This window comes from Staurois parvus, unplaced genomic scaffold, assembly GCF_062004578.1.
Source record: "Staurois parvus isolate SC_StPar_1 unplaced genomic scaffold, SC_StPar_1.0 ptg000790l, whole genome shotgun sequence".
In the NCBI taxonomy this organism is placed as follows: Eukaryota; Metazoa; Chordata; class Amphibia; order Anura; family Ranidae; genus Staurois; species Staurois parvus.
Genome location: NW_028318586.1, coordinates 462,092 through 489,272, shown reverse-complemented (window position 1 = coordinate 489,272; position 27,181 = coordinate 462,092). Strand labels below are relative to the sequence as shown.

At 44.7% G+C, this 27,181-nt stretch overlaps 1 long non-coding RNA gene across 1 annotated transcript; it reads right to left on the bottom strand.

Moving 5' to 3' along the window:
* Positions 1-3,298: 3,298 nt before the first annotated feature.
* LOC149444311 (uncharacterized) lies at positions 3,299-15,851 on the bottom strand. Its single transcript, XR_016306534.1, has 2 exons — positions 15,714-15,851; positions 3,299-3,491 (listed from the first exon to the last, which is right to left on the bottom strand). It is a non-coding gene; the product is annotated as an uncharacterized LOC149444311 (long non-coding RNA).
* Between the last annotated feature and the right edge of the window lie 11,330 nt (positions 15,852-27,181).

Sequence of the window (27,181 nt, the reverse complement as noted above, 5' to 3'; positions counted from 1 at the left end):
GACCTCCTTCCTCCTGCTGGTGACCCCTCTAGTGATATAAAGATCTATATAGAGGAATCAGGACCTCCTTCCTCCCACCGGTGATCCCTCTAGTGATATAAAGATCTATATAGAGGAATCGGGACCTCCTTCCTCCTGCCAGTGACCCCTCTAGTGATATAAAGATCTATATAGAGGAATCAGGACCTCCTTCCTCCTGCCGGTGACCCCTCTAGTGATATAAAGATCTATATAGAGGAATCGGGACCTCCTTCCTCCTACTGGTGACCCCTCTAGTGATATAAAGATCTATATAGAGGAATCAGGACCTCCTTCCTCCTGCCGGTGACCCCTCTAGTGATATAAAGATCTATATAGAGGAATCAGGACCTCCTTCCTCCTGCCGGTGACTCTTCTAATGATGCATCCTAGAATTCTATTCACTTTCCTTACTGCCTGGCCATGCTGTTTGCTCATTTTGCAATTGTCTGAAATAAGTACCCCCAAATCCTTTTCTTCTGAAGTGCTGGCCAACACTGTACCCCAATGTTGTACTCTCTCAAGGGATTGTTTTCCCTAGGTGCATTATTTTACATTTAGAAACATTGAACTGCAATTTCCACTTTTTTACCAATCTTCTAGCAATGCCAAATCCTGTTCCATGTTACAGACACCTCCAGGAATAGCAACCCTATTACACACCTTTGTATCATCAGCAAAGAGACATCCCCTTACCCTTTAGTTCTATCACTTACATATAGATTGCACAGAGCAGCTCCCAGTACAGAGCCTTGGGGTACACCACTAGTGACTGCTCTCTGTTCTGAGTGAACCCCATTTACAACCACACTCTGGTATCTCTCCTTTAGCCAACTGCACATCCACTGAACCCCCCAAGGGCTAAGTCCTAGCTTGTCCAACTTCTGTATTAGATCATTATGTGGAACTGTATCACATGCCTTGCTGAAATCAAGATATTCTATGTCCACAGCACCACCCTGGTCCAAAACATTGGTGATATAGTCAAAAAGTCCAATCAGATGAGTCTGCCATGATCTGCCCCCAGTAAAGCCATGCTGCTTTGGATCCAGCAAGTTGTGTGTTTCTAGATGATCAATGATCCTTCCTTTCAGGAGTGATTCCATTAACATGACTACCACCGATGTTAGACTCACTGGCCTGTAATTGCCGGCTTCTACCTTGCTGCCCTTCTTGGATGGAACACACTGTGCACTCCATTACATGAACAACATTGGGAGTGCTGCAATCATCATCTGATCAGGATACACAGGGGTATGAGCCAATCATAGATCAGCAGGTGCCTACAGGTTACCACCCCACAGGGTTATGAGCCAATCGTAGATCAGCAGGTGCCTACAGGATACAACCACACAGGATTATGAGCCAATCATAGATCTCCAGGTGCCTATAGGTTACCACCACACAGGGTTATGAGCCAATCGTAGATCAGCAGGTTGTCAGAACTGTTCTGGGCTCACAGAATGAAACAGGAAGGCTGAACTTATCATCTCTACATGGACATGCTGGAAGCCATTTTGTTCTGTATATTCTATTTCATGGTTTCTGAACACAGATTCTAAGAGCATTCCAAGGTGGTTACAGCTTATGTTCCCAGGTTATAAATCTGGGGGGAGGTATGGTGGTATCAGACGGCTACAAGATGAAGACTAGACATGACACCAAGTGGTAAGATAAATGGATGAGTCCATGTCTAGATGGAACAAAGGACACAAGAACTGGTCACAATGATTATTTCCCATGATCCTCTGGAAAGAGTGCATATTATACCTTACATTGTATATGGTGTTATTATTATGTGACAGGAATATCTGATCCAAAAATGTCACTTGTATTATTATTAGTATTACATGAAGTGAATGCTTGCTTACTTATGTCATCCAGGTTTATATTACTAGATTCCATTTCCACATACTTTTTTTATATTAAATGGTTTGTCAATAACTACATAAACTCCCATGGCTTTAAGTACCATCTCTATGCTGATGACACACAAGAAGAAGTCTCAGTAAAATGACCTCATCTTTTTGTAGAATGTATAGGTAGATTTTTCAGAATCACTTAATACATTATTTGCAGTGACGTTGGAAACCAAACCATCAGAAAAGCCGTTATCTGGTAATGCAGTGATGTCCTTACTAGCCAAGGTTAAAGGTCAACCCTTGTCATGTTCCAGAAGACCCAAATCCTTCCCAATCCTATACTGCCCCCTTCAGGTCATTGAAACCTTTACATAGAGAAATGACACCTAGTCTGAGGTCACTTTTAGGTGAAGATAAGCTTTGCCCGCCTAGGTTTATGTGGGGGATAAAAGTAAGGCTACGTTCACACTAGCCTTGTGTGCAGGCGGCAGAGAGGCGTTTGGGAAGCGTTTTTACCGCTTCCCAAACGCCTCTGCCAACTCTGCACATTACAGCACATGGTGCTGTTCTAACAGGAGCGTTTGCGTCGCGTCGCGGCAAAACGGACGCCTCTGGTCGAGTCAGGAGGCTTTGAAGCCTCCTATTCTCGTCTATGGTGCCGCTCCGCAAACGCCCGGCCGGCGTTTGCGGAGCGGTAACACCACTCAAATGCATTATAGGCGTTTGTGGGGCATTATTAACGCTCGGCAAACGCCTTGCAACCGCCGTTAAACCGCGCATGCGGCGTTTGCGGAGCGTTTGCCGAGCGTTAAAAACGCTCCGCAAACACCGGACCAACGCTTGCCAAACGCTATAGGGGCGTTTGGCAAGCGTTGGCAAAACAGCCTAGTGTGAACGAGCCCTAAGAGACGGATAGAGAGGAGACCACATCACCAAAGAGACCTCACAAGACAGGAGACAAGGGGCAACAGATTGATTTTACATATCCCTGAAGCTGATTCTGTCTTCTAGTCAATGGTTTATCCGGATGTATACAGTATATATATGACAAGGTAGACTACTTCATGTAACATTACATCTTCATCTCAGATTGTAAGCGGATTGGATTGGCCTGTGTATGGGATTCCAGATCAAGTCATGGCAAGGTACACGTTGAGCGTTGAATATCTGGGTGTAGAGAGATCACGGGGGGGATTTGTATATCTGTTGTCACATGTTGCTGAGTTACTGATTTCTTACACGACATTTCCAGACAGTTGGATGTAATTCATTAATATTTGGAAGTAATTGCTGGCTTGTATTTCTCCCCATTATTGTGGATTAGATCATTGTACTGTTATCTTGTATTGTTTATTATTTATCATCACCTATTATATTTCATCCCCATTTTGTACTGATTTATATTATTAATAAATATATATTTTTGCACATTATTGCGTTTTATTTCGTCTTCCAATTATCACAAATACAGAACTGGGATGTCGGTTACTTTGTGAGAATTAGTAGGGAATCTCCTTCATTCCAGATCCCGCCTGTTTCCATGAATTGTATACGGATTATTTCCTCACAGATAAAGTTCTGATATATTTCGGAGATCCCGCTGAGATTTGCCTACATTTGAAACAGATAGAAAAATATAATGGTGCAAGTATAGATATTTTATAGTCATTTTCTTGGTTCTGAAAGCGCTGTTGTCAGTTACAAATACAGAAAATGTGTGATGTGAGAAGTGTTCCTAGTAGATGCAGCCATTCTGGTGCCGAATCTGAAGCTATTCTGAGTCAGAGAGATGTCAGAGAATTGGTGACATTTCAGGGGATGTCTTTTGTGAAAGATAAGTTGGACATTAAGCAGGATATGAATGATTGGGTAACTGAAATGTGGAGTAGGATTCCAGGGTATACAAATGATATCTGCTCTGATGATTCACGTGTTGCTGGCTATCTGTATATAATAGCTGAGGATAAAACAAAGAAAGAAAAAGAAACACGGCTGCATAAATCTCGGCCAGAACTTCTTGATGTCATTTTTGAATTGGCAGAACAATTAAATAAAGCAAATTGTATATCAGGCCAGAGGCTGAGAATGTTAAACACTTACAGAGAAAACTCCATGAGATAGAAACTCAATCTACAAACATTTCTGCTGAGATGGAACAATTGTCAGATAAAATGTTCAATTTTAAGAAAAAATATTTGCAAAATAAAGAATTGATCACTTCTTTAACCACTTCAAGTCCGGACACTTTCCTTCCTGTCCAGGCCAGTTTTCAGCTGTCAGCACTGTTACACTTTGAATGACAATTGCGCGGTCATGCAACACTGTACCCATATGAATTTTTTACCATTTTTTTTTGAGACAATAAAGCTTTATTTTGGTGGTCTTTATTCACCACTGGGATTTTTATTTTTTTTGCTATATAAATTAAAAAGTCCAAAAATTTTGAAAAAAGTGTTTTTCTTATAAAATTTTGCAAATAGAAAATATTTCATCATACATCTTTGCCAAAATGTATTCCATTATCTTTTTAGTAAAACAAAAACCCAAATTAGTGTATAACCAAAAATTATATTTTTTTTAAAAATGTTTTTTACATTATTATTTATGTTTTTTTTATCATACTGTCACCCTAGCAGTACAGTGTCACCATGGTGACACTGTACTACTTGTGGGGGATAATGAAGATTTTTTTTTTACACTGATTATGTTACACCCATAAAGGCTGTAAAAGCAATCATTTCTCCTTCACTCTGGCTGCATTCTTGCAGCCATTGATAAATACTGTGTAAGCTGTGATTGGTCACAGGTTGTCACATGGTACAAGGTTGTTGTAAATAGCCCTGTACCATGTGACCTCTGTGGTCATTCACAGATTTCACACATAGTAAGCAATGATGTCAGAAGTGACATCTTGCTTACTACTCTGCATGTGATCACTGATTGGCCAATCAGTTATCACATGATTGGGACCTCACACAGAGGTCCCGTAAGACGATCGGTGATCCACTGTGTCTGGAGGACACAGCAGGCACCGGATCGCATTGCTCCCAGGGAGCGTGCACAAGCAGGGGGTGGGGAGTCTGTTTATAAACAGCCACCTGCCCCTACACTACCTGTCTCTCCAATCTAAGCATTGATAGTGTGCTCTCTGTAACTTACAGTTGTGATGAGATAGCTATAACTTCAACCTCAGCTGGATACCACAGTCAGTGACTCAATCGATAAGACATCTTGTAGATCTTGTGAAGTTTATTCCATAAACTGAGAGAATCTTACAACAATGAACATTCGATAGGTCAAAAGATCATAATGTTTCCTGCTTCATACCATGAGGCTAGAGCTGCAATGCATTCCTGGGAAAGGGGGAGGGCTATCTATACAACATTAACTAAACCAAAGGAAAGGGGGGAGCAGAGAAAAAATATAGAAAACACTTAAAGGCATATGACAGTCATGTGAAACATGACACTGCCACCATCTGGCTGTTTATATACAACGGCTGGATGGGAGGTGGTTAAGAGTCTAGATCAGATCTCTGAGGAGTTGTCTGACTGTAAAGGGATAAAATCAACTTTAGAAATGAGAATGTGAAAAGCTGAGCATTGCGAATACCCATCTCCAGCATGAGGTAGATGTCCAGAACCGCACATATCAGCAATTGGTACCGGAGACACAGGAGCTAAAAGCCAGCAGTACAAGGGTTACTCCTTCTACTTGGCAGACTACAAATGTCATTGAACCCTTTAGCAGCTCACACCCAGACCATTCTATGAGGCCTAAAATTGTAATCCCATTAAAATCAGAGGATTCAGAATCTGAGAGTAACTACAGTGACCCCCCTGATGAGGATGAAATGCCTTCCAGTAGGGAACATTATCTTCCTAAATTAAGACCCATCTCACTTCATAAACACCCCAAAAGTGAGAGAAAATCCCAGAGGCCTGTGTATGATACCACCAAAGTGCTACCATTCCTAACAGAAACTGTGGGCCTCTTTACTAAGAAAGGATCCCTTCTATAATTGATCACACAGAAACCTACGAGGAGGCGATGATGACCCGAAGTTTGAATTCTGACAAACAGAAAACTGGATTTGTCCCATGGGTGTCTCAGCCAAAGCACAGGAATTTCTTTACTTGCCTCAGAGACACGGGTGTAATAAGATGGTCTGAAGTGGTATCAGAAATAAAAGCAGAATTTGGTCCCTACCGCTCAGCTACTGCTGATAAAAGAGACATTTTGACTTTAAAATGTCGGCCAAATCAAAGTCCCCGAGAGTTTTTGTCCGTTCTCAAGAATGCCTACAGCCTGGCTGAAAAAGATCCTGATTATGACAGCCCTGAATGTGTCCAATTGTTTTATGATGCTTTCCCAAATAAAAAAGAAATGATTTTGGCCCGGGATTGTAATCCCAGAAAAACTCTGGATTGGCTACTGACAGAGAGGACCGCCCTCTACGCTGGATTACAGCATGGGGAAGAGTCTCAGGGCAGGAGATTTACAAAGCCCACAGAAAACATAGCTGAGACTCAGATTAAAAAGGATCCCAGAAAGTTTGAATCCCCAAAAAGGAGTTCTGCTGAAGTTGTTGAAGCTCCAGACCACTCAGTCAGAAGAAGTCTAAACCCAATCTGGATTTCAAGAAGGTCCCCGTCACTGACAACTCAGACAAAAAGCAGCAATTTACTAAGCGACAGGAGAAATCAGGGAGGTTATTACCAGAATTATAGGTCCAACCAGAAAAAGGTCCAATCTGGTTCTGAAACAGAAAGTTCTGTCAGATCCCAGACATCCAATTCCAAAACTCCAAACCCAAAAGTCCATTGGAAAAGTAGAAGTAATCTGTATGAAGCCTGGAGCAGATGCAGGTCAGTTCAGTGTATTAGCAGAACAAATGGGGGAAATACCCAATTTCTTCACTGCTAACACTAAGAATCCTTTTTTCGGGAATCCCAATCCTGCAGAAAATCGTCCTCAGTAGGAAGCAGGAATGAACAGGTTAAAGCATCAAACAATGATAATGCCTGTAATGTCCCGATAAACAAGAGAGCACAAATGAAGCCAAGTGTCTGTATGTCTGAGAAGGATTGAACCTGTCCTATGCCAAAAGGTAAGGGGGGGCAGAATGTTTGTGTTTCTGTATTACAGCCCACAGAATCCTCCGCAATGAAAACGTGACAAGCCGTCCAAGGAGCTTCCATGTGAAGAAGAAGGGGGGGTCAGCGGATGAGACAAAGCATAAAGACACCTTCACTTCTCACCCAAGGTACCTCTGCCCATTACAGGACATTGACAAAAGGTATTCCATTGAAGTGGAATGACATCATCATTTACCAAAGATCACGGCTTTATTAGACACGGGGAGCCAAGCAACTATTAGAACTCAGAAAGATTTCCAACAAATCCAAGACTTCTCTTCAGGGAAATATAAAGGTGAAAAGTTTCCCAGCAAAACCTGTGAGTGTATCCGGTACAGCCATGAAGGTATCAGGTACGGCTTGGCTACATTTCATAGTGGGAAATAAAAGAATCTGCCATCCCACACTGCTAGTTGGTTTGCCCTATGACCCCTAATTATTGCTATAGATCTCCTTCAGAGATGAAACCCTGTCATTGATTTTATCAGTGAGGTTATATGGTCACAGGTCAATGTGCCAATTAATTATGAGCACTCCCAATCCTATCACAATCCGTGTAACTGCCACGTGATGGAGGAAAGACCGGACTCTATTGAGGTCCATTTCAGGAACAGCCAAATTCCAGATGTTTCCTTCTTACAGGCAACACCTACCTCCACCTTATGTGGACAGGAGGAGAACACCAGATGTGTGTCCCCTGAAAGAGTCAGAGATGTCTGCCTGGAAGGGGACGTTCTATTCACCTCCATAGAGAAGATACTGACTCTACTGGGATCAGTAATCATACACAATTCCTAGCAAGGATTGGAAAGGTGAATGAGGGTGTGTTCTTTCCCTTCAAAGTCAATGACCTGGGAAGTACTAAAAAGGCTAAACTGGCTTTACACCGGGAAATAGTTACATTAGTAGAGATCTACTAAAACAAATGTCTAATCCTAAAGTAGTCAGGTATCCCAACCCTCAGGATAACTGGATCCATGATCTGGATAATGACTCCAAAAGTCATAATATTATTGCCAAATGCATGTTATCCATTTCAGTTGGGGGTAAAACGGCCAATCATTTATTCCTGGTAATCACTGAGCCCCGGTATCAGATTTACATTGGCAACGATCTAGTGCATTGCTTTGCCATACACACGGATCTGATAAATTCCACATTGTGGACCAGATTAAAGGGGATCTATGTACATTTATAGATGAACATGAAGCCCTTAAATCATCCCAGATAGTGCCATATGCAGGAAACATATTAGTACCACATGATAACCTATACAGGTACAAAAAGGACAAAAAGAATCCTGATGCATTTATATGTCTCTCAAATAAGATGCAACAATCGGTAATTTTGGTAAATCCTACACCAATGGTGAATATCCAGCCATTGAAAACCCCAAATAATTATTAATAATGGAGCCCCAAATGAAATCTCTTTGCCCAAAAACACTATAATTGGTTTGGCTTTAGATTCCTATTCTTGCACCTTTGGGGTTCATAATACAAGTATTGGCCTTATTCCTGAACAATACCTTCCCGAGGAACAGATATCTGAGCAAACATTTCATTCTTCTCCTGAAGGATTGTTCACCATTCGCTCAATGTCTGCTTTCCATTCTGAGATAGGTACTTGTAAGGTGGAGGAATCCTCTCTTATATTTAATCCTCCTCTTAATGAACAAAGGAATATCATGACCTCACTGACAGGCTTGAGGAAGACGATGAAAATGTAAATATCCTTCACTGATGGATGCTCTAATGACCCAGAGCACCAACGGCTAAATGAAGTCCTTATGGGATTCCAGGATATGTTTGTAAAGATTCTTATGACTGGAGTTACAGACATTCACATAGCCGGGATCCAGACTGATCCTGATGTACCTCCCGTCTATATCAAGCAATATGGACTTCCTCTAGCGGGTTACGATTCGTTGTCAGAAATCATAAGGAACCTTACAGAGAGGTATGATAAGACCGGTGCACAGTTCTTATAATAATCCTGTCTTAGGGATCCTTAAACCAAATGGTCAATGGTGTCTGTGTGCCGACTTCACACAGCTCAACAAATGTGTATATATGTCCGGCTGACCCGTGCCATATATTGACCAATGCTTGGTACAGATGGAGGGAGCCAAGATCTTTACTGCGCTGGATTGTGCCCAAGGTTATTGGACAGTCAGGATAAGTCCTGGAGACCAATGCAGACTGGCCTTCACCTTGGATAAAGAACAATATACCTGGACCCGTATGTCTTTAGGTTACATAAACTCAGGCCATGAATTTGCTGGTTTTTACATAAGGCCATGCCTGATGCTGAGAGAGAGGAAATGTAACATATGTGGATGATATTTTACTGAAAAGTACTTCTGTTGAAAAGCATATCCAAAACATGAGACGTGCTAAATCAGCTGAGAGAGGCAGGTGTTACAATGTCATTACAGAAAGCCCAATGGTGCCGTACCAAAGTCACCTTCCTTGGACATGAAGTGACCTCTGAAGGCCTAAATCCACAAAAGAAGAAAGTGGAGGCCGTGATGAAGTGTAAAACACCCCCCAACATCAGTGACGTGAGATCATTTGTGGGTGTGATGAATTACTCACGTACGTTTATTGATGACTAGGCAGAAATCAGGAAACCTTTATTGACATTACTAAAGAAGAATATACCATGGACATGGGGGGGCTCAGGAGCGAGCCATGAATGAGCTGACAAGGAAACTCACCCAAGCCCCGTGCCTGGCTTATCCAGAAGGAGGAAAACCCTTCTATCTGGGAACTGGATTCACAAACCTCAGTATCAATGCTGTACTGGATCAAATACAAGACAATCTGAACCAATCATTGCCTATGCCAGTAATTCCCTGTCACCTGTACACATCACATCCAATGACTGTGAGAAAGCATTACTAGCCCCAGTCTGGGCCCTTCAAAACTGTAAAAGTTACATTCAGGGTGAGGAAATAATAATATAACTGAACATCAACCTCTGCAATATTTACAAAGTGACAAATCCGAGATGGTAATTTATCACCCAGCAGAATCCCTGCCTGGACATCATCCTCACAAGGATGGCCATTACAAGTCCCATATAAAGGAAATAAAGAGTTGTATCCCGAGGTCCGGCCAACTCCAGGATTGTTCAGCTCCTTCTCATACAGAAGAGCCATTAGATGACTTCTTAGAAGAACAATGATCTTCCCCTTACAAGGCCGATGACGAGGACTACTGTCCATTACTGCCATGTGTATATATTGATGGCTGTGCTGATCACACCCCCATAGACCAGGAAAGACAATGAGTAGCCGGCATTGGAATCACCCGGACAGGACAATTCCCAAATGTATCAGTAGGGGGCAGTATTGGTGCCAAGAGCAGCCAAGTGCTGGAATTCCCAGCTGTATACAGAACTGTTCACATTGCTACAGACCATAATATCAAGGAGTTTGTTGTCGTCACGGATTCCATCTGTGTGTGGAACAGTTTTGTGGAAGATCTGCCGACTTGGAAAAGAAACAACATGTTCCGATGTAATCAATAGAGTATAGGTGAGCGCACAAAACACACAAATGAGCTGCTGGCATAAAAGGACAGAACCCCGAAATCCTCTGCTAAATGGTCAATAGGTATGCAGTGCTAATACAAAGGATCTGGTGAAAACAATGAATAACTGGAGAAAATCCAGTGACAAGAAATATGGTGAATGGATTAAAACCAAAATAAGCACAAATAAATCCATAAATATTCCACTAAAATGTATAAGTGTAAACATAAATAAATAAAGTTCATAAAGTGCAAAAACGTGCTGATGAATCCATATTCCAGTAAACTCGTGACTGGATGAGAATCGAGATGGTGATCGTTATAACACTTCAAGTATAATAGTGATTCTGGTGACTGGGAAGCAGGAATATTGGAAATAACTCCAGTGCAGGGGCGGACTGACCATTTGGAAACTCGGCACTGCCCGAGGGCCCGGGGTCAGTAGGGGGCCCCATGAGATGCCCCTGGTACCTTTTTCATAGGCTTTTTTGAGTTTGGGCAAGGATACAGGGGCCCATGATCCCCTATTGCCCGGGGGCCCCATGAGTTGTCAGTCCGCCCCTGCTCAAGTGCTCGTGACTTCAGATGGTGATAGATTGGTATGTTCTTGCTCTTACCGCATGTAACAATACCCTCCAAACAGGACCCTGGTGGTCATCATGGATGTGGTCAGGGGCAGAAGGGGGCTCCACTGGCACACACACAGCAGGGGGCACACTCCAGACATTGCTAACGGACCAATCCATTACAGGGAGTGGGGGAGGAACTGCTCCTTAATATCCAATCCAGCCAAGGTACACGGATACTGTCAGATGTTACTCTTCCACCTTCCACGGCTCAGTAATCAGCCACCACACATGGATATTATAGTGTAGGAACTCTGGAATAGATATGGGCAAAGAATCCAAATATTGATGCCGAAAAAATCAAACTTACATATGCAGTGATAAAGATGGCCGCCGGACCAACATGCAGTCTCGGCAGCGTGACGTCAACACGGCATTGCTCCTCCCTGACGTGTTTCATGCAACAACATGTTATCAAAGGGATAGCCTTGCCGCTGACGATGTCCACTATTTATAGCTCCCGCGCGCATGCATGACGCGGGCGCCATTTTGTGGAAGTCCAGCAAAGGCAGCAGGACAAAACGGAACCGCTTAGGGAAAACCACTCAGCCCACCAGGGAATGCAATACAAAGGAATGAATAATAAATGCTGAACAATAGGATGAGAAATAAAGGACACAACTAAGAGTGGCTAAAGAAATAAATGAATATACATAACGGCCGCCATTTTATTGAAGGATAACAATATTAATTATAGGGATAATACAGGAGACGGTCTCCATTTTGTTGTAGACCCCTAAAATGATATGGAAAAATGAATGTATATATAAAATAATGAATAATAATACTCTGCCAATTATAGGGAGTGTGCCAACTGGGATTATAATATACAATGTATACATAACAACATGATGTCATCAAACTAGATACAGCGTATTGCCATTCACCTGGAGGACTACAAGTGCCATAATGTCATAACAACAAAACAATTGGATTACAGAGCCATTATAATATTAAACGTGTCTGATAAAAAGATACTTTATTATTACAAATATAAAGTGTGTGTATAGAAAAGACAATTAACAAAATGTAATATTCAGAGCCAATTAAAATAAAATATTAAATTCCAAACATATGGAAATAGTAAATAAAAATATGGAAAAAGTAAAACCATCATCTTTATTCAGGGCTCTAGGGCAGGACTCCATTGTTATTCTTCTCCTGCCATCAATGGCCAACCCGGTCCCACACTTCATCCATGTCTTTGGGGACCACTGATCTCCTTATGAACTGTTCCTTCCATGATGAAGATCAGCCATGGAGTATATCTGAGGTGTATATCAGGGTGTGCTTCTTCCCCACATGAGAGCTGGGATGTCCAGCAACATTCATCTAAAAGACATTTCCCGCACTCAAGGCACTAATACACCTCCAGGATTGTGTGGGACCCCTGATGTACAGGAAGACAGGATGTCAGTGAGGAACATTTTAATCACTCAGGACTGGAAAATGGCTTCTCAACAATGTGAGATCTCTGATTTCTGGAAAGACTGGACTTCGCCATAAAACATTTCCCACACTCAGGACAGGAAAGTTATTTCTCCTTGTGTGAGATCTCTGATGTTTATACAGATAGGACTTCTGTGAAAAACATTTCCCACACTCAGGACAGGAATACGGCTTCTCCCCCGTGTGAGATCTCTTATGTCTATAAAGACTGGACTTCTCTGAAAAACATTTCCTGTACTCAGAACAAAAGTACGGCTTCTCCCTGTGTCAGATCTCTGATGTTTATGAAGATAGGACTTCTCTGAAAAGCATTTCCCGCACTCAGGACAGGAATACGACTTCTCCCTCGTATGAGATCTCTAATGTCTACGAAGATAGGACTTCAATGAAAAGCATTTCCCGCACTCAGGACAGGAATACGGTTTCTCCTCTGTGTGAGATCTCTGATGTGTGTAAAAATTGAACTTCACTGAAAAACATTTCCCGCACTCAGGACAGGAATGTGGCTTCTCCCCTGTGTGACATCTCTGATGTGTGTAAAGACTGGACTTCTTTGAAAAACATTTTGCACACTTAGAACAGGAATACGGCTTCTCCCCCCGTGTGAGATCTTTTATGCACATGCTTCTCCCTCGTATGAGATCTCTGATGTTTACGAAGATAGGACTTCAATGAAAAACATTTCCCGCACTCAGGACATGAATATGGCTTCTCCTCTGTGTGAGATCTCTGATGTGTGTAAAGACTGGACTTCTTTGAAAAACATTTTGCACACTTAGAACAGGAATACGGCTTCTCCCCCGTGTGAGATCTTTTATGCACATGCTTCTCCCTCGTATGAGATCTCTGATGTTTACGAAGATAGGACGTCAATGAAAAACATTTCCCGCACTCAGGACATGAATATGGCTTCTCCTCTGTGTGAGATCTCTGATGTGTGTAAAGACTGGACTTCTGTGAAAAACATTTCCCGCACTCAGGACAGGAATACGGCTTCTCCCCTGTGTGACACCTCTGATGTGTGTAAAGATCGAACTTCTTTGAAAAACATTTCCCGCACTCAGAACAGGAATACGGCTTCTCCCCCGTGTGAGATCTCTGATGTGTGTAAAGACTGGACTTCAGTGAAAAACATTTCCCACACTCAGAACAGGAATACGGCTTCTCCCCCGTGTGAGATCTCTGATGTTTGTTAAGACTGGACTTCTGTAAAAAACATTTCCCGCACTCAGGACAGGAATACGGCTTTTCCCCCGTGTGAGATTTCTGATGTTTGTTAAGACTGGACTTCTGTGAAAAACATTTCCCGCACTCAGGACAGGAATACGGCTTCTCCCCCGTGTGAGATATTTTATGCACATTAAGATGGCATTTATAATGGAAACTCTTCCCGCACTCAGTACAGGAAAAGCTCTTCCCTGTTGGAAGGCCGGCCCGGTCCCGCACAGTCTGAGGGTCCTCAGGATACGAGGAATCCGATGGTCCATCTACACTGGGTGGTGCCGGATGGACATTGGAGGGAGCCGGGTTTTCTCCTGGACTATACTGTGTGATGTCCTCATCTTCTACTTTCCAGTCTGGAGACAAAGTGAGACAATCCTCGGAGGTTTTCCTCATCTCCCGGCCATGGACTAAAATACAAAGACAAAGAGGATTACTAAACAGGAGCTGATTGGTTCCCCCAAACCAGGACTCCACCCACATCAGGCAGCTTGGTCTCTGAGGAGCTTACAATTCCACCCTCAAGGGAACTAGGAAATGGCTCCTCTGATCTCCTACCAGGTCAATTCTTTATTCATGGACCTCAGTCAAAGACATATAGCAGTGGGGGGAGGGGGAGAGCAGAAGTCAGAAGTATGGAATGTACAACAGAGTATATAGTGCAGGGGTCAGGAGTATGTAATGTACAACAGAGTATATAGTGCAGGGGTCAGGAGTATGTAATGTACAACATAGAGTATATAGTGCAGGGGTCAGGAGTATGTAATGTACAACATAGAGTATATAGTGCAGGGGTCAGGAGTATGTAATGTACAACATGGAGTATATAGTGCAGGGGTCAGGAGTATGTAATGTACAATACAGAGTATATAGTGCAGGGGTCAGGAGTATGTAATGTACAATACAGAGTATATAGTGCAGGGGTCAGGAGTATGTAATGTACAATACAGAGTATATAGTGCAGGGGTCAGGAGTATGTAATGTACAACAGAGTATATAGTGCAGGGGTCAGGAGGATGTAATGCACAACATAGAGTATATAGTGCAGGGGTCAGGAGTATGTAATGTACAACATGGAGTATATAGTGCAGGAGTCAGGAGTATGTAATGTACAACATGGAGTATATAGTGCAGGGGTCAGGAGTATGTAATGTACAACATAGAGTATATAGTGCAGGGGTCAGGAGTATGTAATGTACAACATAGAGTATATAGTGCAGGGGTCAGGAGTATGTAATGTACAACATGGAGTATATAGTGCATGGGTTAAGTTGTAATATAAATTATATAGTGCATAGCACCCTCCTAGACAGGTTTCCAGATAGCCTAGGCACCTTTAGTCCTTTTTGGCTCCCCTGTAATCAGTGATTGAATGTTTTGGACTGTTCTAGGCTTCACTGGCTTCAGGTTCAACTGCTTCCCCTGCCTTCTAATGACAAGTTGCAGAGGTCCCACACCGCTGTCTCCCATCTCCTGAGACTGCACTCAGTGAAACTATACAGACATATCCCTCCACCCGGCACAGGTGACAAATACTGGGAGAATTGCTATGTCACCACCAAGGGGAATGAGATCAAAAGCACACACCCCAGGTGCCTAGGTCTAGTAACACTTATGGTGAAATGAACATTTTTCTGCCAGCTGAACCCCAGAACCTCCATAAATCCAGTCTAGAGACATAAATTGTGTCTGCAGCACAGAGAAGGAAGATTATCCGAGAGAAATCCAGGAATACAGGACAGGGAACACAGCTCAGGAAAGTGACCAGGGGATTACAGACTGATATCACCCAGTCCCCGCCCTACTCTGGACCAATCAGTGAGCAGTATGGGTGGAGGAATGGATTTAGTGTTCATGACCCACCTGTGCTGATCTCTGTAGGAGTGTCCTCCTCTATAAATGTCCCCGTTATTCCATCCTCCTCCATAGACTGCTGATCATCCCTCACATACGCCTCTTCTTCTTCTGCTTTCACCTCAAATTCTATATCGATTGGATCTCCACTCTAAATCAAGGAAATGACAGAAAATATCATCTGTAAAATGTAAGATTTATGATTGTGACATCACACACAAAATCCACACATTGTCTCCCTTCACAGAAGCAGATCACATGTGATATGTCGGTACATTTCCCCTAAATACCGCATGCCATCCTGAAACTGTCCATTTCCTATCCCGTGTTGCGGTATTGACCACAAACACTGAACACGCTCAGTAAATACCGCATGAACAGGCGTTACATTCACAGAAGGAAATAAAGAATGAAATGCATGCGGTCATTAATTAGTGGTGGAGACATGCGGCATTCAGGAAATGTGTACTGCTTGGTATAGAGTGGGCGGCCGCTGGCATCCTTAACAACCAGTAAACAACATGGTTGTTAGGGAGCGAGCGGCCGCCGCGTCCTAACCAACCGATAAATTTGAAAAAAAAAGAATTACCGGCAACAAAATATTAAGAAAATGGCATGGGGTCCCCCCCCCCCGGGTCTGGTATGGATTTTGAGGGGAACCCCTTGTCAAAATGAAAGAATTGCATACCAGACCCCTATCTGAGCATGGTGCTCAGCAGGTCAGGAAAGAGGGTCCAAGCAAGAGACCTCCCTCCTGAAACATACCAGGCCACGTGCCCTTAACATGGAGTGGATAATCTGTTGCAGAGGCGGCTTTGCTCCCCCAGAGCACCTTGTCCATGTTGATGGGGACAAGGGACTCTTCCCTACAACCCAGGCTAGTGGCTGTGGGGGTTTGCAGGCAGAGGACTTACAAAATATAACAAGGGGGCCCTCAGATCCCTCACCCCCTGTGAATGAGTATGGGGTACATGGTACCCCTAATTATTCACCCCAAAAAAGTATTCTGTTATATAGACAGCAGGCAGTATTTGACAAGTCCTTTATTAAAAAAGGGAAAACTAAAGCAAAATGTCCCCCCGGTGTAGATCCATCATCAATCACGATGCTCGCTGTCACCACTGACACCGCTCCCAATGAAGACTCCCCTCTGCCTGACAGCTCTGCTGCCTCCTGCCACTAAAAATACTAAGGGACAGTGCCACTCGGTGATGTCACTGACCGGGGCATGTTGTATTGGTGACATCACTGACCAGGGCATGTTGTATTGGTGACGTCACTGACCGGGGCATGTTGTATTGGTGACGTCACTGACCGGGGCATGTTGTATTGGTGACGTCACTGACCGGGGCATGTTGTATTGGTGACGTCACTGACCGGGGCATGTTGTATTGGTGACGTCACTGACCGGGGCATGTTGTATTGGTGACGTCACTGACCGGGGCATGTTGTATTGGTGATGTCACTGACCGGGGCATGTTGTATTGGTGACGTCACTGACCGGGGCATGTTGTATTGGTGATGTCACAAAAGGGCAAGGCCACCCAGTGATGTCACAGGGTGGTAGTGCTCCTTAGTTTATTTAGAAGTGGGAGGCGGCGGAGCTGTCAGACGGCAGGAGGGGAGCTTTGTTTTTTATTTGAGTCAGCGATGACAGCGAGTATTGTGATTGGATCATCGATGGATCTACATCAGGGGGATATTGTTCTTTATTTTTGTTTTGTCAAAAATTTCTTCCAGTGTTTTTTTACACTACACTGTTTGGTGAATGAATAGGGGTACTATGTACTCTATACCTCCTTGTTAAAAGTGGCTTCCAGATTCCAATAAGCCCCCCACAACCACTGCCCAGGGTTGTGGGGAAGGGACCCTTGTCCCCATCGACATGGGGACAAGGTGCTTTTGGGAGGATAGAGCGTCCCTGCCCTGAAGCACCCACCCCATGTTGAGGATATGTGGCCTGGTATGGTTCAGGAGGAAGGTGGGCGCTCACCAAGGGTCTGGTATTGATTTTAGTGGGGAAACCACACTTTTTGTATTATTTTGGCATCGGGGTTCCCCTCAAAATCCATACCAGACCTGGAACTTGGCAGCCGTCCAGTTCTTGTTTACTGGTTGTTGGGGACACTGGCGGCTGCCCTCTCCTTAACAACAAGCTATTTACAACTGTTGCTATGGACACCAGTGGTAAATTCCCCGCAGGCTTTACTAAAAAACAGTGTAGTAGGGTGTTTCACTTGGCGCAGGAAGAATTTTTAGTTTTTTTTACTAAAAAACAGAATGCAGCATCTTACTACATACTGGGATACGGGAAGATACCGCTTTGTGATTGGAGCCCATAGTCTCTACAAGTCCATGTTCTAGATGCTCCATCCCACCAACCTTGTAATAGTGAGGGATGGTGTGACCTTCCTGTGTGGAATCCCGGGAATACAGAGGACGGGGACATCTCTCTGGTGGGTTCCTGGTATTAGGTGGCTCCATCATCTCCTTGTGTCCTTCTGAAAACTCCTCCATCACTCCATACTCCTCATCCTCCTCTTTATACTCTTCTTTAACATCAATATTATCATCCCCGAGGATTCCACTCTGAAAGATATAATAAAACATTCATTGTAACAAACATGCTGTGTATAAATCACAACTACCAATAATTGTCATCATCTACCTGATGATGGTGAGGGATGGTGTGACCTTCCTGTGTGGAATCCCGGGAATACAGAGGACGGGGACATCTCTCTGGTGGGTTCCCATGACTGGATCCATCTGTAGGAAACACACACACTGACTGAATCCATTGTTTCTATGTGTTTATCAGATGATGGGGGATCTAGGTGGATCCTCCGTACTGCTCTCTCCTTTACAATAAAGTCTCCTCTTACCCGGTGATGTGAGGGGCGGCTGATTGTCCATCATGACGTCCTTGTAGAGATCCTTGTGTCCTTCTAAATACTCCCACTCCTCCATGGAGAAATAGACAGTGACACCCTGACACCTTATAGGAACCTGACACACACAATGATACAGTCACCATCCAGACACATCCCTTGTCTGTTACTGGAGAATGTCCCAGAATTCCCGGCACCGCTCACCTCTCCTGTCAGCAGCTCCATCATCTTCTTGGTGACTTCTAGAATCTTCTGCATGTTGTGTCTCTCAGGGTTTAGGGAGTCACATGGAGGCACTGTGATGGTCATATGATCACCTGACTTCAGAAGAGGAAATCTCTGTATTGAGGAACCAATAGGAATATCATGTTAGATTCCCAGAATCCTCCTCACCTCTCCGGTCAGGTCTGTGTTTTATTAGTAGAGATGAGAGCGATGTCATGTGACCTCCCAGAATCCTCCTCACCTCTCCGGTCAGGTCTGTGTTTTATTAATAGAGATAAGAGTGGTGTCATGTGACCTCCCAGAATCCTCCTCACCTCTCCGGTCAGGTCTGTGTTTTATTAATAGAGATAAGAGTGATGTCATGTGACCTCCCAGAATCCTCCTCACCTCTCCGGTCAGGTCTGTGTGATGTCATGTGACCTCCCAGAATCCTCCTCACCTCTCTGGTCAGGTCTGTGTTTTATTAATAGAGATGGGAGGGGTGTCATGTGACCTCCCAGAATTCTCCTCACCTCTCCGGTCAGGTCTGTGTTTTATTAATAGAGATGAGAGTGATGTCATGTGACCTCCCAGAATCCTCCTCACCTCTCCAGTCAGGTCTGTGTTTTATTAATAGAGATAAGAGTGATGTCATGTGACCTCCCAGAATCCTCCTCACCTCTCCGGTCAGCAGGTAGATGATCTCCAGGGTGAGGTTTAGTATCTTCTCAGTCATGTGACTCCGGTCCTCCTCCATCCTCATTGGTGCCATCATGTGATCTATACAGGTCTCCTTGTAGACGGATAACTTTGGGAAATGAAAGTAAGAATGATTTGGATGGTATTGGTCACACAATAATAGGATGTGGATGTGAGGGGGGAATAGGAGGGTTGATGGACATTGAAGAACTACTCCCCCCATGGGAAGACATTTTGTTTGGACTGTTTAGTGTTTACTACAATTTTGAGGTCCGGGGCCCCTTTTCTCTGTTGGGTTTGTTTGGTCTCTGAACTGGTTTTGATGATTATTAGATCTGCAGACAAGGAATGATAAATCTGATCCTTCCTATGACTAGTTTGCTCTGAGGCAGTGCTGTGAGGTCAATGTCGGCTCATCATGCAGGGATGGTCACTTTACATCACCCGACGCCCGGGACATGTAATTCTGGGGGCCGGGCAAGTATTGTGTTTAATCTTTATCCCTGCTCAGGGCAAGCCGCAGGGCTCTCCTTTCAGGTGCCAGCCTCTGCCACCCCGTGTGTGTGATCCTCTCCTGTACCTACTATGCTTCCCCGGCTCTGCTTGCCCATCTGTGGGCCCGGGTCAGCGGGTGTCGGAGGGTAGAGGGGACGGAGGAGAGCGGACATGTTCACTCCCTTCTTGTCCTGACCCAGAAGTGACGTTATGACAGATTTCCAGACCATCGAGGCCGGCAAAGAATGTAATGCGATGCGATGTGCTCTACATTACATCCAATGGAGTACAGGGGAGACATTGGGGGTCTTTTAGACCCTGGATGTCTCATAAAGAGAACCTGTCATCAAAAGTCATCTCATAGAGGACTTTGTCCCCTTAAGTAAAAATGTTTTTTTTAATTGTAAACAATTAAAGTTACACCCAAGTACATAACTCCTCCCTTTAAAACATTTTGAGGCCCCCCCTCCCCCACATATATGCACACCCAAATGTAAGAGCACACGCTGGAGGGCCTACACGTGATAACATTGATTGTGATACACGTTACATATCGCCGGTCACACCAGAATGAGAGGATAATTCTAGGAGCAGACCTCCTCCGTACTCTATACTGATGACCTAGAAGGGGCTATAAATGTGTCCCCTATAGATAATACCGGGACTAAAGGTTGTCACCATTTCAGCACACACAACTTAAGGTTTGACATGTTGGATATCTATTTACTCGCTGCAACCTCGGCTTTTATATTATTACACATAAATGGGTCATTTATTGCTTTTTGTGCCCTGAAATCAGCTTAAGTGTATTTTTTACTGAAATTTGGCATTTCCTAGACTTTGTGATAATATTTTGTGACATAAAATATTGGAACTGCCGCTATTTTATTCTCTAAAGTCTCTACTTTCAGAAAATAGATATTTGGGGGGTTTTGTGTCATCTTCAGGATAAAATGATTTTTTAAATGTGCAAAAACGGCTCTGGGAGTGAAAGGGAGAAAGGATAAGCCGGACACTCCCCTTTCCTGAGGAGCAGCCAATCGGTTCTCATTACACTGCAAGGAGTCTCCCCTCCCTGCTAGTCCCCGGGTGCGGTGCTGGAGACAGGAGGGGGAGGGGAGGAGGAGATAAACAGAACAATGTTACACATATTACACATTTGAGTTGCTATAAAGCCCCTTTCATTTTTTAATGCCCCCAACATTCCTAAAAGAGCCTCAGATTTATATACATTTGTTGTAAATAGTAAATAACATCTTATTACCTCCTCTGCTGCCACTTCCACCAACGTCTCCTCTATACTTCTTCCCGCCTCACCTCTCATCTGGAACTTCCTGTCTGTACCTGACATCACTTCCTGTCTGTCCCTGACATCCCTTCCTGTCTGTCCCTGACATCCCTTCCTGTCTGTCCCTGACATCCCTTCCTGTCTGCATTCCATAGAGACTTCCTGTGTGAGTATAGGTGAGATCCCCACCTTGTGGAGTTCAGAGGAACTGCAGCCCCGAGATCCATCCCATAATCCCCCTTCCTGTATAATATGTACCTTACAGGGATACTACGGGAGATGAAACATTACTGAATAAAGGAAGAAGAAATAAATGTAACTCTTATGTAACCAACTGTTCAACAAACATCTCTTATTACATATAGAAAAGTCTTACAAACACAGAACACAAAATACAAATGTATAGCTAATGAGAGCGATCCCGCCAAACCTGATCCTTCTGGGGGGACAATGCAAAAATATATATCAATCCACTCATAATGACATCATCTTCTGGGAGTGTCTGCACATCCATCCATTTCATACACATTTCATTGTCTCAGCAGATCTCCTGCAGTCTCTTAGCACCCATTTCCCTTTCTATGTCTCAGCAGATCTCCTGCAGTCTCTTAGCACCCATTTCCCTTTCTATGTCTCAGCGGATCTCCTGCAGCCTATTAGCTCCCATTTCCCTTTCTATGTCTCAGCGGATCTCCTGCAGCCTATTAGCTCCCATTTCCCTTTCTATGTCTCAGCGGATCTCCTGCAGCCTATTAGCTCCCATTTCCCTTTCTATGTCTCAGCGGATCTCCCGCAGCCTATTAGTGCCCATTTCCTTCTCTATGTCTCAGCGGATCTCCTGCAGCCTATTAGCTCCCATTTCCCTTTCTATGTCTCAGCGGATCTCCTGCAGCCTATTAGCACCCATTTCCCTCTCTATGTCACACATTACAACAAGCAGCCACAAAGGTAAATGTAAAATAAAAGCAGAGAGGGAGAGAAGGCTGATAAAGCAGCTCATCGATGAGAGGTACATAAGAACATACAATGTCAATACAAAACAGTGACATGGCCATCAATCACAAACGATCGGAGCAGACAGATCGGTGTCATAGGTGTCCCGTGGGTCCTGAACTGCCTCCAGCGCAGGGACAGTAGCAGGGTGTAAAGCAGGTAGGTACTCCAACTTTCTCATTTCTGCTCTGACCTTCATCAGTGCCGGTAACATGGGGGACATAGAAGACAGCCAATGCATGGGAATGGTTCTCCTGGCTGCCCTCAGAATGGAGGTGGAAAGTTTCCTCGCACATTTAGAGAGACCCGAAAAGGTAGACCCAACAGAAAGTAAATGGGCTCAAAAGGGACAGGAGCCAGGAAAAGTAACCACAATGGAGTAAGGACCTCCTCCAAAAGGGTGCAATGGACCGGCAATCCCAAAAAATGTGGAAAAGAGTGTCAGTTTCCGTCCCACAACACCAGCAAACAGAAGAAACATTCGGGTTACGATCATGGAGAACCTCAGGGGTCCGATACCAAAACATGGGGGTCTTAGAAGGATTTTCTGTATACATTACACACACAGAAGATTTAGAAGAGGCCTCCCAAATCCTACTCCATTGATCCAACCCAATATCACATTGAAGGAAACGGGACCATTTACACATATAAAGGGGAGAACCAATAGAAAAAGGGCATCTACAAGCAATGTATACGTAGCGGAAATGATGTCCCGGTGGTGTGGGCCTTGGATGCAGATATGATCTAAAGGGGTAGGTTGTTCAAGAGTCAGAGAAGAGGCTTTGGAGGCAAAAATGTGTTGTATCTGTAGATAAAATACTGATGGGGTGGAATGCGAGCAGCTTTTTGAATGTCAGGGAAGGATTTAAGGTTGTGAATTCCGGGATTGACCAAATGTTGCAATTGGAATAGATTAACCTCAGCCCAAGGAGGGACTCGACCAATGGCCAGACCATCTGGGATACTTGGATTAAAAATGATGTTGGTCAAAGGGGAACACTTAGAGCCTAGGATGAATGTAACCCTACACCTCCTCCATATAGACAACATAAACTGCATGGGTCCTAATATGAGAGGAGAGGTAGTGCGGGCTGTGACAAAATAAGTCCCCCTCATTCCCTCTTTACACCAAGTCATGGCCAGACGTTCATGCCTCGGTTAGCAAGTCGCTGTGGCCGTGTGTATGTGGGTGGGATCTGTGATAGCCTCTGATGACTCCTCTGTCATCCAATAAAGCTGATGGACCTCTGATGTCTTCCTTGTCCTACGATGAAGCTGATGGACCTCTGATGTCTCCCTTGTCCTCTGATGAAGTTGATGGACCTCTGATGACTCCCATGTCCTCCAATAAAGCTGATGGAACTCTGATGTCTCCCTTGTCCTACGATGAAGCTGATGGACCTTTGATTTCTCCCCTGTCCTCTGATGAAGCTGATAGACCTCTGATTTCTCCTCTGTCCCCTGATGAAGCTAATGGACCTCTGATGTCTCCCCTGTCTCCAATGAGGCTGATGGACCTCTGATGTCTGCCTATCCTCTAATGAAGCTGATGGACCTCTGATGACTCCCCTGCCCTCTGATGAAGCTGATGGACCTCTGATGTCTCCCTTGTTCTACAATGAAGCTGATGGACATTTTGATGTCTCCCCTGTTCTCAGATGAAGCTGATAGACCTCTAATGTCTCTCCTGTCATCTGATGAAGCTGATGGACCTCTGACTTCTCCCCATCCTCTGATATCCACCAGTCAATGTTCACTGAAGGAAGGGGGATCCAGGAGTGAACATTCACTAAAGGAAGGGGAGATCCAGGAGTGAATGCTCACTCCAGGAGGGAGAAATCCAGGAGTGAACGTTCACCATGGGAAGTGGAAATTCAGGAGTAAATGTTCAATGAAAGAAGGGGAGATCCAGGAGAGAATGTTCACTAATCTCCCACCCCTCTAACTGGCATCACCCCCTGTGCCGATCCTAGGTGTGCCTGGAGGAGAGCAGAAGGATGACTCTCTGTGGTGTCAGACTTCTCCCTTCTAACCCCCGACACCACAAGCCCAATAGGCAAACACTGCGCCCAACTGATGCTTCATAGCTACTTTCCAAGGTAGAGCTATTCCCTCCCACACCATGCAATATAGAGGCCTGAATACGCATGCGTGTGCCCGTATGGCACCAGTAACTTCAGTCTCTTGGTAACAGGATGAATGTGGGGGTCTTCAGCGAGACACTTTCATTGGTGCACTTACACTCCTATGGTAAAGTATCATTGTAATCCCGTGGCAGGATTTGTATAGCAAAGCAAACACTGTGTCTGTATAGCAGGACCATCTACACAACCCAGTGCCTGGTGAGTATGGGAGAAGTGTCATGTCTCTGTGTGCCGTGTTCCTGTCATCTGCCAGGGGGCAAAATCCCTCTCACCAGATCCTGGGACTAAGGCCCAAACCATGGTCCTGGAAATGACCGGCTCCTGTGGTCACCTCATGATGAGCCCTTCACACTGTCAGTGTAGGCTCTGTACTGTAGGCCACATCTCTCAGGTTGGATGTTCCCTGACTGATGCAGATACCTAAACATGGAGTGAACTGACCCTGAGCACTTCTCTGCCAGGTCCAGACTGTCTCCTGCCACATGCAGACTGCCTCCCCTCAGGAAAAAACAAGATGGAGTCCTTCACTCTGCTCTCACTAAGCATGCTGGTCTCTGTAGTTCCATCCCTCATATCAGCCTATCAGGCCATTTCTGTTCAGGACTGCATATCCCACAATGCTTTGCAGCTGCACCTCCTGCTTGAGAAAGTGCCTGTCATTGGCTCCTTTAATACCTCTTCTGATTGGCTCTCTCTGTATTACAGTCTGAGAGGAGAAGGGAGGGGCTGAAATCCCTGACTGCCTTGTGTGTATCCAGTGCAAGTGTCAGATTTCACAGGAGATGCCAGTCAGCAGGTTACAGCAGTCACAGATAGGAGTCATTTCCTCCCTACACAAGGATCTACAGTCCATACACACCCAGCACAAGGCCGGGGCCACACTACCAGACGCTTCTCGGGGCTGCAGTTCCTCTGAGCTCCACAAAGTGGGGATCTCACTTCTACCCACACAGGAAGTCTCTATGGAAGACAGGAAGTGATGTCAGGCACAGACAGGAAGTTCCGGGTGAGAGCTGAGTTGGGAGAAAGCAGAGAGGAGACGTTGCTGGAAGTGGCAACAGAGGAGGTAATAAGATGTTATTTCCTATTTACACCCAGTAACCCCCCATCATGTCCGTCCTCTTCCTCCATAGTCATGTCCGTCCTCTTCCTCCATAGTCATGTCCGTCCTCTTCCTCCATAGTCATGTCCGTCCTCCATAGTCACTGTGACATCTTTTATCTCCAGCAGATGATGATACACACATATATAGTGTGGGAACCCAGAATAACCCCTTCAGGGGCAGAACATTCTCCTCATTGTGGAGAGGTGTCACCTTCTCACCTCATCAGTCTATACCAAAGGATTATACCACTTTTATAAGTGGCGGGGAATGGAGAATCCTATGACATCACACTGACCTCGCAGCTCCTCCCCCAATGTCCTTCCAACCAGAGTCAGAGAATCCTATGACATCACACTGACCTCACAGCTCCTCCTCCCAATGTCCCTCCATCCAGAGTCAGGGAATCCTATGACATCACACTGACCTCACAGCTCCTCCTCCCAATGTCCTTCCATCCAGAGTCAGAGAATCCTATGACATCACACTGACCTCACAGCTGCCCCTCCGAATGTCCTTCCAACCAGAGTCAGAGAATCCTATGACATCACACTGACCTCACAGCTCCTCCTCCCAATGTCCCTCTATCCAGAGTCAGAGAATCCTATGACATCACACTGACCTCACAGCTCCCCCTCCCAATGTCCTTCCAACCAGAGTCAGAGAATCCTATGACATCACACTGACCTCACAGCTCCCCCTCCCAATGTCCTTCCAACCAGAGTCAGAGAATCCTATGACATCACACTGACCTCACAGCTCCTCCTCCCAATGTCCCTCCATTTGGCTCCTTTCTTTTTATTCTATGGTGTTAGGATGTGGGGCCCCTTGGTATCCTCACATGTAAAGTGGGACTGTTGGTCCTGCGTTGTATGTAATGACATCAGAATGCTGCAACAAGCCTATACCCTGCGTAGTGTGGGGGTCCTGTGGGGGGGACATTATACCTCAGCCTGAAGTGGGGCTTTAATAAAATGGAGACCTGAATGGAGAGGTGAGGAGGATTCTGGGAATATCATTTGATGTGACTATTTGTGTTCAGATGTAGAGTTTTCCTCCTGTGAAGTCTGGAGATCATATGACATCACATTGCCTCCACCTCCCTCCCTGATAGAAGAGAGAAAGAAGAAGAAGATTCTAGAAGTCACCAGAGAGATCACTGAGCTGCTGACAGGAGAGGTGAGCGGTGCCGGGAATTCTGGGACATTCTCCAGTAACAGACAAGGGATGTGTCTGGATGGTGACTGTATCATTGTGTGTGTCAGGTTCCTATAAGGTGTCAGGGTGTCACTGTCTATTTCTCCATGGAGGAGTGGGAGTATTTAGAAGGACACAAGGATCTCTACAAGGACGTCATGATGGACAATCAGCCGCCCCTCACATCACCGGGTAAGAGGAGACTTTATTGTAAAGGAGAGAGCAGTACGGAGGATCCACCTAGATCCCCCATCATCTGATAAACACATAGAAACAATGGATTCAGTCAGTGTGTGTGTTTCCTACAGATGGATCCAGTCATGGGAACCCACCAGAGAGATGTCCCCGTCCTCTGGATTCCCGGGATTCCACACAGGAAGGTCACACCATCCCTCACCATCATCAGGTAGATGATGACAATTATTGGTAGTTGTGATTTATACACAGCATGTTTGTTACAATGA